Source organism: Lissotriton helveticus, chromosome 11 (assembly GCF_964261635.1).
Source record: "Lissotriton helveticus chromosome 11, aLisHel1.1, whole genome shotgun sequence".
NCBI classification, from domain to species: domain Eukaryota; kingdom Metazoa; phylum Chordata; class Amphibia; order Caudata; family Salamandridae; genus Lissotriton; species Lissotriton helveticus.
This window is the reverse complement of record NC_136072.1, coordinates 485,791,704-485,808,653: the sequence shown is the minus strand read 5'-3', so window position 1 is coordinate 485,808,653 and position 16,950 is coordinate 485,791,704.

Genomic DNA, 16,950 nt, shown 5'->3' with positions numbered 1-16,950 from the left:
CACAATGGATAAAGGTATCCCCTATTTGGTCCTGCCATTTAGTCACAATGGTTCAGTATGGGCATATAGGACAATGTTCATATATGCACGAGAAGTCCAACCCCTACGTTCTGTAAAAGACAACCTCAAGACTAGCGCCCTAGTCAAAGGTATAGTTGACATGATCAAGGAAGTAACTTCTTATGAAGATACTCCGGATGATGAGATACTTGCATATGAAGGTTGGAACGTGACCGGATATGGCACTACTTTAAGTGAGAAACAGCAAGCCAAAAGATCGTCCCCTATCTGGATCGTACCCCATCAGGGTCACCTGTGTCTGCAAGGTGTTGGCAAGAATCCCAGAGCTCAGCTAGGGAAGAGTATCTGTACAGAAACATATGTTTTTGGATCTCAGACTTCCCCTGCGTTTTTAGCCGCTAAGGGTACTTATTTCATCTGCCATGATAGAGCCTATACATGGTTGCCCCCTGACTTCTCGGGCTCATGTTTTGTTTCATTCCTGTTACCTCCCACCTACACAGCAGCGGCGGATTACCACCGCACAAGGGTAGTTAGAGGTGTCTTGAGTAAAGAAGACACTGCAGGTCAAGAATTTGGGGACTTTGCAAAGGGTTTTCTGCCGTTCTGGGGATCCATGGCTAACAGCAGAAACATAAGGCAATTAACAAGGGTAGTTGAGTCCACCGTGACTGAAACTGCTGGTGCCCTTAGTAACTTAACCGCTGAGCTCCAGTCGGATCGACTTATGACCCTTCAGAACCGGGTCGCTTTGGATGTTATACTTGCAGACCGAGGTGGAGTATGCAAATTGATCCAGTCTAGTTGTTGCATGTTCATCCCAGATAATGCTCCAACAGTGTACAGGGCCATCTCCAAACTACATAAGATTTCCGAATCTATTCATGTGGATAAAGGAGATTGGTCGTTAATGGGATGGTTCTGGAAACTGATATCTGCCTGGGGATGGAAAATTCTGATGGTCATTGGGATGGTCTTAGCCATTCTCTTCCTGTTCTGTCTGTGCATACAGTGTGCTCCTGCAATATGTGGCCTCTGTGTTACATCATGTGTAAGGAAGCCTGTGTCAAAAGATGAACTAAGTACTAGAATGATGTTACAGCAACATCTCAATGACTTTAGGAATATAGACCTGGACTCAGACTAACATGAGGATAGATTAATTGCCTATGTAAGGGCAAAAGAAGGGATTGAGGTTCTGAAAATCTGGATTCGTGTAATTATTCTGGACTCGAGAATTAAAACTTCGTCGAAACATGACCACTTTGGTATCGAAAGACCGAGAATGACGAGTACATCATGTACATATATTTTCAGCACATTCGAGTGACGATTTCACCCCGAAATCGTCATTTGAGTTCTAAACCATTGGCTTCCATTTATGTGTTGCCCTTTACATAGGCCTTAATCCAGTTGAATTCAATCCCACAAGGACACATACTCCTTAATCGACTTTTCCATGACCTGTGCAAGTTGGAACCATTGCACCAGGCCGAACTCGTTAAGTCAGTTCCCCTCCCAGTGGCCGAGCAAGATAGCATCTAGGCTCAACAAACCATAAAACCATTTCAGCGCGCACACCTGCCATATCTCGCTCACATCTATCTCCACTCTTTTGCTTCACTTACTTTATGGTGGGGAGGTACCCGTTTTTATTAGGGGTCCAGTGATATCTGATGAAATGTTGGGCCTTGCCAAATGATTTGTTGTAGGCAGCACAAAGTGAAATATGGACATGTCATCATGACTCTGCTTTTTCTTTGTACTAGAAATATGTTAACGATTTACTTTACAACCAAGAATGTTTTGCCGGAAGCCTAAAATTGTGTATAAGAAGAGAAGCCTGACTTTGTAAAGGCGAGCAGTCTCCTGAGAATATACTTCCATATGTTGTACTTCTAGGACACTTGTTACCTTGGTTGCAGCCAATAAACTAATCTTTGACTTCACCTAGAAGACTCTGAGTTTCTGTGGTCTGGATCAGTAAGAACCCGAGGTCTCTGGGTGTGTATTCCCTGACACCGCTGGGTTACCGGTTCTGTGCCGGTTCTTAAAAACCCAGTACCTCAGTCACCTCCGCAGTGTTATTAGTGAGGCACTCCTCCATATTTGCCCCTCGGCGGCACAGCAGGGCTGTTGATGCGGCAAGCCGGTTAATTGCCCAGTTCTGAACTCGGGCATCCCTGCACCTTATGTGCTCATGCTGGTCCAACTTGGCACACAGCTGTGTCATGGCAGTTGTCATTCTACCCATTCCTGTAGCCATTTCCCGGTTGCTTGCAACTAAATCAACTATTCCCTTTGTCAACTCCCCCATCTGCAGGTTATGTTGACGCAATTGCCGGTGACAAGCGAGGATGGACTTGGCCTGCATCCGCTGTATTCGGACCATGCTCCCCTCAAGCCCTTGGAAGACGCTGCCCTTCCATGATGGAATAGCACTGCTGGAAGTGCGTGGACGCCGGCGTTCGGGGCTGGTGTGCTGGGTGGCCTGCTGTGCCACAGGTGTCGCAGGTGTGGGTGCTGGTGCCTGACCCGCAGCTCCCTCCATGATGGACAATGGGGCCACAATACTCCTCCTGACTGGAGCAGTGGCAGGTGCTGGCTGTGACCGTGTGGGTGATTTCTCTGGTGAGAAATGCAATATTGGGGATAGTGACAATTGGGGGGAGTGGGGAAATAAGAGGGCATGTCCTGAGTCATCCTCATGTGTCATGGCGCTGCTGTCCTCCAGCTCCTGCGACTCATCATGCTGCTTGGCCCTGCCACCACACTGTCCGCTGTTGCTGGAGCTGACACTTGTGCAGCTGCTGCTCCACTACCTGATGGCGCCCCTAGGAATAAAGTAGCATTTGTCAACTGAGTGGAAATGTCTTCCTGTCACTACAATACATGCATTGCACATGTCATTTTCATTACTCTGATTATTTCTTAAGGTCCAATGCAGTTTAATGTGCACTGTTAAATGTTCCTACATTAGCTGACTACATTTCCCATCATGCATTGCACATTTATATTGCTAGCAGTACTGGACTGGGGTTTGGCTGTACATGGGGGCCAATGGGGAGGTGTCTGGTAGGGTGTGTCATGCTGTGCATGCTTCTTACCTTTTGATTTGGCTCTGGCTGAGCTGTCCATGTCCCCAACTCCAACCACGCTCTCCCTCTCGATTGTTGTGGACACCAGTTCCTCCAGTTCAGTGAGGGGGGGCGCGGGGTTCCTGCCGCCACCGGTCAGTCCTGCCTGCTTGGTGATCTCCGCCAATTTCCTCTTGGTGAGGCTCCAGATATCATAGAACCTCTTCTTGAGGTCATCCATGGTCCTGGGGGTCACACCAACTGCATTGACCCTCTCACTGATGGCACTCCACAGTTTCCTTTTTGTTGACTCAGGGACTGTGAGGGACTGCCTCCCATACAGCTGCCTGTGGACCCTTACCACCTCCTCCACCAATACTTGCAGCTCATTGCTGCTGAACTTGACCTTACGCTTTCTGTCAGCCTTCTGGGTCTCAGAGCTGCTTGCCATTTCCACTGTTTTCAAAGTACTCCCAACACTCTCTATGCTGCTCCCTCTCACTGCTGAGCTCTGGCTGCCTCTCCAGAAAGTTCTGATGAGTTACACCTGCCTGGGTTGCCACTCCCTGCTAGGGTGGGGGAGGGTGCTTCCACCTCATTGACTGCTTTCATTAGTTTCACTTCCTTGTTTGCCGAGTACGTGTTTACCGATTCGGTATTTTCCGAATCGGTATCTACCGATTCGGTAAATACCGAATCGGGAAATACCGATTCGGGAAATACCGATTCGGTTTTGTCAATGCATTCCTATGGGCCTTTTGGCCCATATGGTTGTATTGCCATTACCGATTCGGTATCTACCGAATCGTTATTTTCCGATTCGGTGAGTGTCGAAACACGATACCGATTGTTACCGAATCGGTATTTTAACGAATTTTTTTCTCTACATATCATTTACCGATTTCAGAATACCGATTCGGTAAAAATCGGTATTTTAGAATCGGTAAATGACTTTTACCTACATCGGGCCCCAAGTGCCCAGAAATGGCTGTCTATTCAAAGAAGGAGAAGGAGGAATAAAGATGGGAAAGAAACAGAGGAAATTGGTCTCTCCAGTAGAGCATGGTTTTGTCCTGGCTGCAGCACCATCGACCATATCCAACGGACAATTGCACTTTTTGATGCCCTTGGAATTGCCGGAGACCCTATGGCGCTAATCTGCTGGACGTAGAAAAAGCTTTTGATAGGGTCTCCTGACCGTTAATAGGGGCAATTATGGGGAAAAGAGGGCTCGGAAAAGGCTTTATTGAGGCCATTGCAACGATGTATAAAAAGCCAATAACTAGAGTTGCACTATGGGAAAGGTGTCGGACCCTGTACTGATCAGTTGGGCGACCCGCCAGGGCTGTCCCAGTTCCTCCCTTTTGTTCGCAGTATATATTGACCCGCTAATTAGGAAGATCAAAGGTAATAGTGGGATTTTGGCAGTGCAAAGCAATGGGGGGAACTAAGATTCTTGCTTATGCTGACGATCTGGCAATTTTCACCTCTAGTCCGACAGGCACACTGGGAGAAGTTGCAAAGGAAGCTAATGTTTGTGGACAGATCTCAGGTTATCGGCTGAATCAAAGCAAGACTCAAATTCTGATTAGAAGGGGGTTACATCTGAATGACCCACGGGTAGTGCAGAAGGCAACATACCTAGGGGTAGAGCTCTTGGCAGATGTGGCAAAAATTGTCGTAGCAAATCTAGACCCACTCCTCCCAAAATTTAAAATGGATCTTGACCAACTGAATAATCCTCAGCTGACACTGGTTGGAAGGAGTAATGTTATTAAGATGCTTTTTTGCCAAAATGTTTTTCTTTTTTTAGAGCCATTTCTCTAACCATAAATAGATGCTGGTTCAAATCCATGAATCAGATGATATTCAGATTTCTCTGGGCAAACTGCCACCCTAGGAGGGCGCTGAAAGTATGGAAGCTTCCAAGCGAAAGAGTAGGGTGGGGTGTTCCTAATTTACAGCTGCATTACTGGGCTGCAATATTATATCAAATGAGTGATCTGCTCAATGGGGGAAAAGATAGCTCGCAAGACACAGCTCCCATTTCAATATATGAGTTGTTAATAGGTAGAGAGGCTAATGGGTGTCTTTTGTGACATACTGAATTCAACTACTACAAAAGGGTCGAATTGAAGACCCTCTTGTATGCGTTTAAAGTCTGCACTGCGGTCCATAAATAAATCAGTATGGGATGGTTCAATGCTTACACCCCATTATATAAAAATGAGTCTCTTCCTGATATTTTTAAAGATGGATAGATGAAAGGGTGGTATGAAAAAGGAGTGAGGATACTTAGGGATGTGATTGATGAGACGGAGGTTGTACCGTTTGAATGAACTAGGGATAGGCATGGACTGGAGAATAATCAATTCTTTAAATAAATCCAGATAAGAGATCTCTTGGCAAAGAAGGCTAGGGGTAGCTGTGGCTTTGGCAGAGTGTCAATGGTGGAGGGGTTATACAAAGGAGCATTCACAATTGGCAGGATATACAAGTTATTGAATTAAACAATGGTGGCTGATTTAACTAAGCATTATGACTACTGGCAGGAACACTTACAAGTGGGATATGGAAAAGTCGATGATTCACATCTAGCTCAAACATCTTTTATTGCGGCTAACCTACAGCTCCAATGCATTAAAACCTGGTTCAATTTATATATTACCCCTGCTAAGATTGCAAAATGGGGTAGATTAGCTGGTTCATCCTGCCCTCATTGCGGTTTCCAAGCAGCTGATAGCTTGCATATGTTTACATCTTGCCCTAGCTTGGATGCTGTTAAAAGAAATGTGGGTGCCATTTTAGAATCCCAAGTCGGACAGAAAGTAGATTTGTCAATACAATTGATTATGCTAGAGGTGGGCAATACCTCATTTTCAGGGCAGATGCAGGTATTTGTCTTCATTGCTATGACGAAATTCAGGCTCTGTCTAGCCACTCACTGGCTCTACCCGGTGCCTCAAACCACTCAGCAGCGTCTGGGCAGATTTTTAACGGCCTATCGGCTGGAAACAGCAGTCTACCCCAGGAGGGGTTGCAGGGGCGCTGAAAAGAGTGTCTGAAATTTGGACACCCCTGATAAGATTGTCTTGGGAGGGGAAGAGGGAGAACCATGAAGGAATTAATCAATGAAAAAATTGGATTTAAAAAATGTGGGAGATCTTTAGGTGGAAAGGTCTATAAGGGACTTCTCAAGAGGGAGGAGTGATAGGGCCCTCTCTTGAAAGGGGGAACGACAGTATTAACAATATGTATTTTATTTAAATATTGGCTTATGATGGACAACAGCTTTTGCAGTGAAATGATAACTGGAGATGTGATTATATGTTTATTACTGTATTCTCATCATTGAAATAGCGGGCTTAATCTGGGGGGCGCGCTGGACCAAGGGGAATGGTGGGTGGGGGGGAGTTAGAGGGAAGGACAGGGTCGCTTTCTTTTTTTCTGTTTTGTTTCATTTGTACTGGCAAGTCTGCCAAAATACAATAAAGATTGTTTTTTTTAAAAAAAGGAATCCAAGTGGTAGCGGTGGAGAGCAGCCTTCAGGCTTAGTCTTGAAGGAATGTAAAGCATCTTGTTTTACCAGAATACAACCTTAATGTATTGGTTAAACTAAAGGAGAACCACACAGTAGGTATACATATATGTATTTATTATTATAACACACCTTAAATACCTCACAGTATCTGCTACAAGCAGATAAACACAAAGCACACAATACTGTAGCACAGAAACAAACGTAAGTAGCACTAATACACAGTGGGCTCCAGGGGGAGACCAAACCATATCCTAAAATAGTCTATTAAGGTCAACATGTTTCAATTAGGGTTAAAAAGGTGTCTCCCTACCTAAGGATGGTGGTGAGGCAAGGGTATTTAAGCACCAATCACCCCTTCATTCTGCATTAAGGTCAACATGTTTCAGCCGGAATCCTTTATTCCCCCAACTTTCGTCAGGGCTGTAGGATCCCTGTGCTAAATACCGTTCTATTAATATACGAATCGTATACCTAATTACTCCACCTGTTAATTTTGATTATGGTGGGTTCCGTACTTATACTCCTGATAGGATCGAGTTTCACTTAATTTGCCGTCTGAACTGGCATGAGGGGAGAGAGCGGCCCCCTGTAGTCACACATTCATCAAGGGTGGTCCGCCTTAGCTAGGTGGTCCCTCCTGGTGCCGCGTAGGTACCTACAGTCCTGAAGAAAGCCGGGGGAATAAAGGATTCCGGCTGAAACATGTTGACCTTAATGCAGAATGAAGGGGTGATTGGTGCTTAAATACCCTTGCCTCACCACCATCCTTAGGTAGGGAGACACCTTTTTAACCCTAATTGAGGGAGTCCAGGAATCAATTTTTTATGAGGATATCCCTTGGTTAGTTTTAGACTTAAAATCTGCACTCATTATTATTTTCTTGGATCCTTTCCTTTTCTCTGTGTTTGTATTGTCTTCCCCACCCTATTGCTCCACCTCTAGCGTGGATCTGCACAAAGGTGTTGCAGCCGCCCTAGGATGAAGCATGCCACAATTTGTTGTGGGTGATGGCAGTTTTTACAAAGCATTTCACTTTGCTACACCTTGTATCTTATCTAACAAACTGCGATTTTCTTTACTTGTTATGAGGTCTACCCTGAGGAGGTCGAAGTAAGGGCATATCCTCCTCCCCCTTTTATTTGTGTTTAGCCTATGAGGTTTGGGTACCAGGAGCAATGGACTAGCCCAAGGGCTATCTGAGGGTTCAATCACTCCCAATTCCCGCATCTTTTGGACCTCAGTCCTAATGCAATATCTGACATGGTCAGGCTGCCTGTAAATCTTATTTTTAACAGGTTGGCTCTCACCTGTGTCCACTTCATGGGCACACCAGGTGGTGTGACTGAGTCAAAGAGAACATATGCCTTTATTGATTGAGGACCTCCCTGCAATCAATCTGCTGTCGCTCAGTGAGGCTGCCTGCCAAAGTTACACCATCAACTGAGACATCATCAGGGTTCTGTGAGAGGAGGTCAGGGAGTGGGTCACTCTCTTTCTCTTATCCCTCATCAGTAGCCATGAGCAAGCCCATGTCTGCCCTGTCCACATAGGGTTTGAGCCTGTTTACATGTAACACCCTATGGGGGCTCCTGGGAGTTCCAAAGTCCACCAAGTAGGCAACCTCCCCCTTTTGCTCAAGTATAGTATGGGGTCCACTCCACTTGTCCTGGAGGGCTGCTGGGGCCACAGGATCCAACACCCATACTTTCTGTCCTGACTGATAAACAGTCAGTGAAGCCTTTTGGTCATGCAAAGAGAAGGCAGGGCAACAGGACATCCCATTTGCGCCTTAGCTTTTCTCGGACGCCCATGGTCATTCCCTTGAGGGTTTTGTTAAATCTCTCAACTAACCCATTCCATTGTGGGTGATAAGGTGTGGTGAACTTGTAGTTCACTCCACACTCCTTCCACATTGCAGTGATATAACTTGACATGAAGTTGGTACCTCTGTCAGTTAAGACCTCCTTAGGGAAACCAACTCTGGGGGAAATTCCCAAGAGGGCCCTGGTCACCACATGAGCTGCGGTGGTTCTAAGGGGTATTGCCTCTGGATACTTAGTGGCATGGTCCACCACCACTAGAATGTAACTGAGCCCAGAAGCAGTTGGAGGGTTCATGGGACCCATTATGTCAATCCCAACCCTTTTAAAGTGAACCCCCACCACAGGTAGTGGTATGAGGGAGGGCTTTGTGGTACCACCTGACTTACCACTGGCTTGACAGGTGGTACAGGAGCGACAAAACTCCTTGGTGTCCTCTGACATGTGAGGCCAGTGAAAGTGTGGGACAAGCCTGACCCAAGTCTTACTTTGGCTTAGGTGTCCTGCTAAGGCAATGTCATGAGCCAAGGTGAGTAGGAAGCCCCTAAACTTCAGATGTATGACCAACCTCCTGGTAGCACAAGGCTTGGGGTCTCTACCCTCTGAGTAAAGAAGTCCCTCATCCCAATAGATCCTGTGGGATCCACTGATATCCCCAGCAGCCTCAGCAGCAGCTTGCTGTCTGAGGGGTTCAAGAGAGAGGCAGAATGTTTGCTGCTCCTGACTCAGATCTGCCCTGGAAGGGTCTTCTGTCCCCAAGAACTCAACCTGATCAGGCTCCAGTTCATCTGGGACAGTTCCTTCACATGGACTGAGATCATCTCCCTCAAGAGACTGATCCTCTCTCTAAGCCTGGGGAGAAAACGCATCCTTACCCCTCCTGCTCCTTCTCTTGGAAGGCACCTGGTCTACTTTTATCAGAATCCAGGGCCTGTTCAGTAGACATCAGTTTGGCCTGTGACTTGGCCAGATCAAACACATCTGCAGAGATGCCCATCATTGCTGCATGAGTCCTTAGTTCCACTTCAGCACAGGCTGAAGTTTGCAAATCATTGCCCAACAAGCATTGTACTGGAAGGTCTGAGCTAACCACAACTTTCTTTTGGACAGTTAACTCTCCCCAGCTGAAATCAACAAATGCCAAGGAATGATCAGTCCTGATATTGTTAGCATTGGTCACTTGGTACATCTCACCAAGTATGATCATGTCAGGGTCCACAAGATCTTTTGTCACCATTGTGACACTAGCTCCTGTGTCGCTTTATGCCATGGCCTTCTTACCATTAATCAAAGGCTGTTGCCTGTATTTGCCCAGGTTACTGGGGCTGACAAATAAGGTGGCAATATCCATACCACCATCACAGACAAGTGCAGCCTGAGCTGGAGTTCTGACTAGGCCAGAACCCATCTCAGAGCCCAAGGGTAACCCTACTATTCCCTTGTTCCCTGCGCCACCACTTGAAACTGTACTAGGTGGAGCAGTTGCCTTAGGGGCAGTGGTGGTTGGAGTTGAATCCTTGGCCTTTGGACACTTGACATCTTTCATCCAATGTGTCTTTTATTACATATATAACACCAAGGTTTCCTTTTTGCCTTTTCCCTTGTTGGACTGTGACTCCCCCCAGATGCAGGTTTTTGGGGCCCCGATGAAGAACTTTGATCTTTACCCTTGTTCCCACCCTTATCTGAGGTTTTAGCATCTTGCTTCTTTTGGTCACTACCAGTGTTCTGCTTTTTCTGCTTCACCCTTTTTCTGACCCACTATGTGCCTTCTTTCCCAATTCTTGGGGAGAAGTCAGATCAGAGTCAACCAGGTATTGATGCATCAACTTATTTTGGCAATTATTAAGGATCTGCTCCCTCATAATCAAATTGTACAATCCTGTAAAATCATTCACTTTGCTGCCAAGCAACCAGCCTTCCAGAGCCTTAATGGCACTGTCAACAAAGACCACCCAGTCCTGATTCTGGCCTTCTCAGTATCTCTGAACTTAATCCTGTACTGTTCAGTGGTTAAGCCAAACCCATCAATGAGAGCACTCTTCAGGACTGAATATTTGTCAGCATCCTCTTCTCTAACAGTGAGGAGCTTATCTCTAACTTTGTCAGCAAAGGAGAGCCACAGGATAGCTGCCCACTGCTCCTGAGGGACCGTGTGTACATTACAGGGCCTACCTAAAGCAGTTATCCATTTGAGGATGTCATCCCCATCATGGTAGGGAGGGATAATCTTGCTTAGGTCCCTATTATTAAAGGAATGTTCCTTAAATCTAGAGACACTGTTGCTGCCACCATGGGACTCTAGTCCCAACTTGTTTCTAGCTCTCTGGACTTCTAGGGACTCTTCATCAAGGGCCAATTGTTCTCGTCTGAGCCTAAGCTTAGCTATCTCAAGCTCAAGAAATTGGTACTCCCTGTCATAAGAGTGGTTCTCTTGCTAGATATTGATGTCCCTACAGACTGTCCTGAGTGATGTGATTCTGCAGAGAGAGATCTAGATTTCCTTGGTAAACGCAGAACTCTTCCAGGAGGGATGAAGAGGGGGCCATTGTGGCCTTCTTCAACATCTCCCTTAAGAGCTGAGTTGTCCAGGTGGGACCATCTTGGTCCTCCTGGCCAAGGTTTAAGTCTAGGTCATAAAACATTTCACCTTGTGACTTGTCCTCATTCCCTGTCCCACCCACTCTTTCCTGTTCATCTGACCCAGGGGTCTTCCTAAGGTCATCTAACAGTAACAGCTCAATGAGACGTTGAGTGTCGGCACTTCGCCCTGTCTTCAGCTTTCTAGAAGCACACAGGGCTTTCAATTCTTAAAATGAAAGCTCACTGTATCTAGAAGGCAGAGAGCCACTGATAGCTTCTCCTTTAGTAGACATACATAGGGCCAGATGTAGGTAAATCTTTTTTTGCGATTCTTAAATACCGACTCATACCGAATAGGTATTTTCGAATCGGAAAGCGGGATGTAGGTAAAATTTCGCTAAATGTTACCGATTCGGTATCATTTGGAATATCCAATCGGTATTTACCGAATCGGTATTTACCGATTCGGGAAATACCGAATTGGTAATTCACATTCATTCACATGGGCCTTCAGGCCCACAGGAATGAATGGGATTTACCGATTCTGCATTTTCCGAATCGGTAAATACCGATTCGGCAGATTTGAAATTGACATGTGAGCCTGCTAACCAATCAAGGACACCCTGCAGCATTGCATATCACCTGCACATTGATGGAGTGCGTTGACTTACGGTTTCTGTAGATGTGTTCAGTGGCTGCAGGTGGACAGAGTGGAATGTGGGTGCCATCTATGCAGCCTATAACGTGAAGGAAGTGGGCCAGTTGATAGAACTCAGTTTTTGTTTTTGCAAGTTCCACAGGTGTGTCAGGGAACCGGATGTAATGTTCCATTCTCTGCGTCATGGCCTCCAGGAACTTCGGAAAAATCGTGAAAGGCAGCTCTGGGACTCACCACCACTTGCAGCAATCACACTCTGGTAGCTCCCAGAGGCAAGCAGGTGTAGGCTACAGAGCACCTGCACATGGGGGGGATGTGTGGGCCCTGGGTGTTGGGTGATCCAGGTATGGGTGGGGGTCCCTAATCAAGTCCAGGATGGTTCTGGGGTGCAGCCTGTACCTCTGCAGTATCTCTGGCTCAGTCAGTTGAAATAGGGTGATCCTCTGCCTGTAGACCTGCTCCTCCCTCATCCAGACCCTCTCTCCTGCTGCCTGTAGCCGTTGACGCCTCGCAATGACATAAAATGCCGCCATTCTTGCAGAAATATTGCATTTTGGGCCCCTTTTTAAAGGCTGCACCTGGTTACCACCTGCTTTCAATCCATGGTAAATACCGACTCTTAAATACCGAATTTCATCAGATACGGTATTTTTTCCCTTTCCTACATCTCGATGGCCCTTTTTTACCATTTCTTATTTTCCGAATCGGTAAATAAGAACTCGGTAAATAAGGATTCGGAGAATTACGATTCGGAATTATACCGACTCTTATTTACCGATTCGGAACTTTTTTGGCACCTACATCTCAAATTCCAAAAAACCGGTCGGAAACGGACGAAATTACCGAATTTCGGCCATTACCGACCGGTATTTGGCGACCTACATCTGGCCCATAGGGCCAGATGTAGGTAAATCTTTTTTTCCGATTCTTAAATACCGACTCATACCGAATCGGTATTTTAGAATCGGAAAACGGGATGTAGGTAAAATTTCGCTAAATGTTACCGATTCGGTATCATCGGAATATCCAATCGGTATTTACCGAATCGGTATTTACCGATTCGGGAAATACCGAATCGGTAATTCACATTCATTCACATGGGCCTTCAGGCCCATAGTAATTAATGGGATTTACAGATTCTGCATTTTCCGATTCGGCAGATTTTAAATTGACATGTGAGCCTGCTAACCAATCAAGGACACCCTGCACACCCCACAACCAAGGCCCAGAGTAACCAACCAATCAGAATGAAGCACCCCTCCCCAGTACCTGGGAGTGGCCACACCCATGCAGGTGCAGAGCAACTGAACAAACAAAAGAGCAGAGGTGAGAGGAGCTGACTATCCAGAGCAAAGCTGTTAAACAGAATGGAGTCTCAGGAAGGGCAAAAGGATGGTGGTGAGCGCAAAAGAAAAATTAAGTTCAGCCCAGCAGAACTGCAGGTGCTTGTGGAAGAAATTGTGAGTCACTACCACCGTTCCCTCTAGGCCGCGCGCGCACGCACCTCCCCCCAAGTCAGCGCGCACCACCTAGCGTGGAGCGCGCACACAGTACGTCGCTACAGAGTCGCGCCGCTCGCCGCTTTTAAAAGAGCGGCGCGAACATGAGCACTTTTCCAGTGGTGGCGGTGGAGCGGGTGTGAGGAATGCAGGTAAGGAGGCAGGGGGGCTGGTGGGGATTATGGCGCTTGCGGCTGTGCGAGCGGGGCAGACTGAGGCCTTTTGTTTAAATATTGCTGTGAATCGGAGCCCCTTCACGGGCTCCGATTAACAGCAATACTTAAACAAAATGCCACAGTCTGCCCCGCGCTTTACTAACAAAAGCGTAGACACTTTCCAAACACAGCGCGAGCACACGCTGTGTTTGGAAAGTGTCTACCTTTTGTTAGTAAAGCGCGGGGCAGACTGTGGCATTTTGTTTAAGCATTGCTGTTAATCGGAGCCCGTGAAGGGGCTCCGATTCACAGCAATATTTAAACAAAAGGCCACAGCCGCTGGGGAACGAGCGGAACAGAAGGCAAGAGGGCATAAAGGCACGAGTGGGACACAGACAGAGGACAGAAAGGCACAAAAAACGAGTGGGACACAGACCGAGTAGTTTAGTCAAAGAGAAATCCCTGGGTGTACGCTAGAACAAATACGTATTGTGTTGCTATGTAGGTTCTACCCAATCATGCACACTTTTCTTCAACAGACATCAAGGGTAAGAAATATGAAAATTAAAATTAAAATTAGATTTCCACACTAAAAATGAACGTTCACAGTCTTTTTATTATTATAAAAAGTGAAGACTCCTCTTCACACAAAAATGAATTAAAATTTCAAAGAAAACTCTTTGAACAGATACAATAAAATTAAATAGACAGTTAATAGCAAATCATTACACACATGGTCAAAGGCAATATCACATTCATTAGAATTATACGACACGAGATAAAAAGGAGAAATAATCAATACAAATACCATACAAAAATACAATTGGATCCTTTTCATAAACCCCCTAACACTGTGGCCTTAAGATTCTCCCTCCACTGTTATTCTAGATCCACTGGTCTTTCTTTAATATTGGTGGTACAGTAAACAGTAACAATAATACATGAATATCTGTTACTTCCTTGACCTTGTTTGGATTCTAATACAGTAAAAATGCATCGACGCGTTTCGGTGTTATATCACTTGATGTTGTAACACCTTCATCAGAACATGCCATCTCTTTGGGGTCACCGGCTTCTAGACTTATAGTTAAAAATCTCTGTGTGGATACATAGAGATAGAAACAGTATCACTATTACGGGGGTATTTTATCACATTTTCAGTGTAGAACATCATGTTTGTTGCCCCCAAGCAATCCATTCCACCTTATCCATACTCCCCTAATTATTTAGGTGTTTTCTCAGGACCTTCTTATCACCCTTGGATCTATCATGTTTAGCAATTTCGCTCGGGCATATATCATCGGATCCATCGGTGGATAGAAAACATCGTCATTATACTCTTACAAATGTTGTTGTAAACACGGCTCACATTCACTATTACTATAGGTAGCTTGACCCTCCGTTTTCTTTTTAGTGTGGAAACAGTAAGGGCATTCATTCATTCCAACATTCGTTGTCACACTCATCCATCTCTCATCTAGTGTTTTTTCCTGTTATAATGCCCCTCTTACCCCATAGGTATTGTAGGATTCCCACAGGAAAAACAGCCGTCAGGGAGGCCTCCTCCAGACGATCACTGTTGTTCTAGGTTTTAATATACCTATGGGATGACAATTTGATTTCATTGGTTTCTATAGAACACTTTATTTGGACCACTTAAAACATATTGAGTTCCTCTCTTTTACCTCAGGGATGATATAGCTCCTCAAGTACAAAAGGTCTTTTCCTTGTTCTATGGTCAGGTGGGCGTGGATCCCCTCCTCTTTTTAATTTGTATAAATATCTGTATAAGTGAGGGGATCACAGTTAGCAAGTTTTTACTCTAAGGAAGGCAACCTTGACTTTTGCATTCGTTCATTATCAGTCTCCTCCACTTACCTTTATAAGGATTAAAATGTTCTCATGAACGGGCATCCATCAGTATATCTCGGCTTGGGAACTGGATATGTTCTGTAAGCAAGAGAAGGTTTTGTATGTATTTACATAGCTTCCATTGGTCCCTTTAGTCTATGCTTAGATCCTTTTCTATCATGTTCCCCATGTCTTTACTCCTTTTTCTTGCCTTTCTCTTTATATTGGTCTGATGTTCTATTTAGTCTTAAGGTCCTCTCCCTAGTGCCAAATGTAATCTTTTCGCGCTGTTGTTCTTAAAGTACACATGCTGTATTCATTGCTTAAATAATATGTATCTAATACCCGGTCGGCTCGCTTTATATTTGACCCTTTTCCTGCATGTTTGGATATACATTTGCCAGGTGCATACTTTTGTTGTTTCTAATAAAAATCGCCTCTATTTGTTAAGTACCCATTTTAGCTGTACTGGCAAGCATTCTTTCCTTAGCGTGTATATTAACTTGCTTGCATCTTTTCCAGTGTTTCCTTACTGGCGCTATCTCGCCCTGCTTCTTACTACATCAGAATTCTACCCCGAACAGTCCTTACTTTTATTTAAACTCCGCAGGTTTAGGCTAACGCTCGTGTACTTTCCCTGATATTATGTATTAGACAGGGTGTTTCTCACTACATCTGAAATCTGCCCCAGACAGTCCTTACTTGTGCTTGAACTCCGCAAGCTCAGGCATGCGCTCCCATGTTTTCCCTAATATCGCGCATTTAACAAAGTGCTTCTCACTGCATCAGACATCTGCCCCACATAGTCCTTACTTGTGCTTGAACTCAGTAGGCTTGGGCGGGCGCTCGCATACTCTCCCTAATATCGTTGATTTAGCAAAGGTGTTAAATAGCCCTGCCGATGCTATATATTATACACCCCCCACTGCTGCTTACCTGCTCAAGTATCTGTTATCGCCTCTGCCACGTTCTACTCCTTCTCTAAGAAGACGCGGAGGGCGTGCTGTTTATATCCTATGCCGATCACTACAATTGTTTTCAGCTGGGGATCGCGCATGCTCATTGCTCTTCACTTTAACCCTCTTTTTGTCGGCGCCATCTTGGAGTGGTGTATATTTTTAGTTTGGTGGGTGATGTATGGTACTTAAATCTCTCCCGTATTATTGAATTGTCTCCTACTGAGTTTCTATTATTTATTAAATGAAACGATACACTATATTCAGCAATTTAGCTATTTGAACTACGCTTTCTATATATTTTAGCGCGATGCCTATAAGTGGTAACTAATATACTTTTCTCGACCCTATCGCCTCCTAGTTCGGGTAAGGTTGCTTCTATCTCTGTTTTCAGCCCCCTGAGCGGTCCACGCGATTTCTAAAGGGGTTCAGACAAGTTTACCCTCCTAATTAGGGGTGTTCTGTGTCATTACCTGTAAATACAGGGTTCCTTGTATTTGGTCTGTACTGTATTGTTACCTCATCTCTTTTGAGAAAAGCACTTGAATTGGTACATTAGTCCTAAATTATTTTATGCATTTTCCTTAGTGCTATATTTTATTTCTATTGGGGACAGTGTTGGCCTATTAGTTTAATCCTAGGTTTCCCTCATTTTTGATGACTGATCATGTCTATGCCTTTTTGTTGTTTAAAAATTAAATGAAATAAAGCCTACTCGTGAGTCCTATGGGGTGTATTTTTGTCTATATCTTTCCCTCAGCTTTTCTGCCTCCGGGTGCATTTTAAATC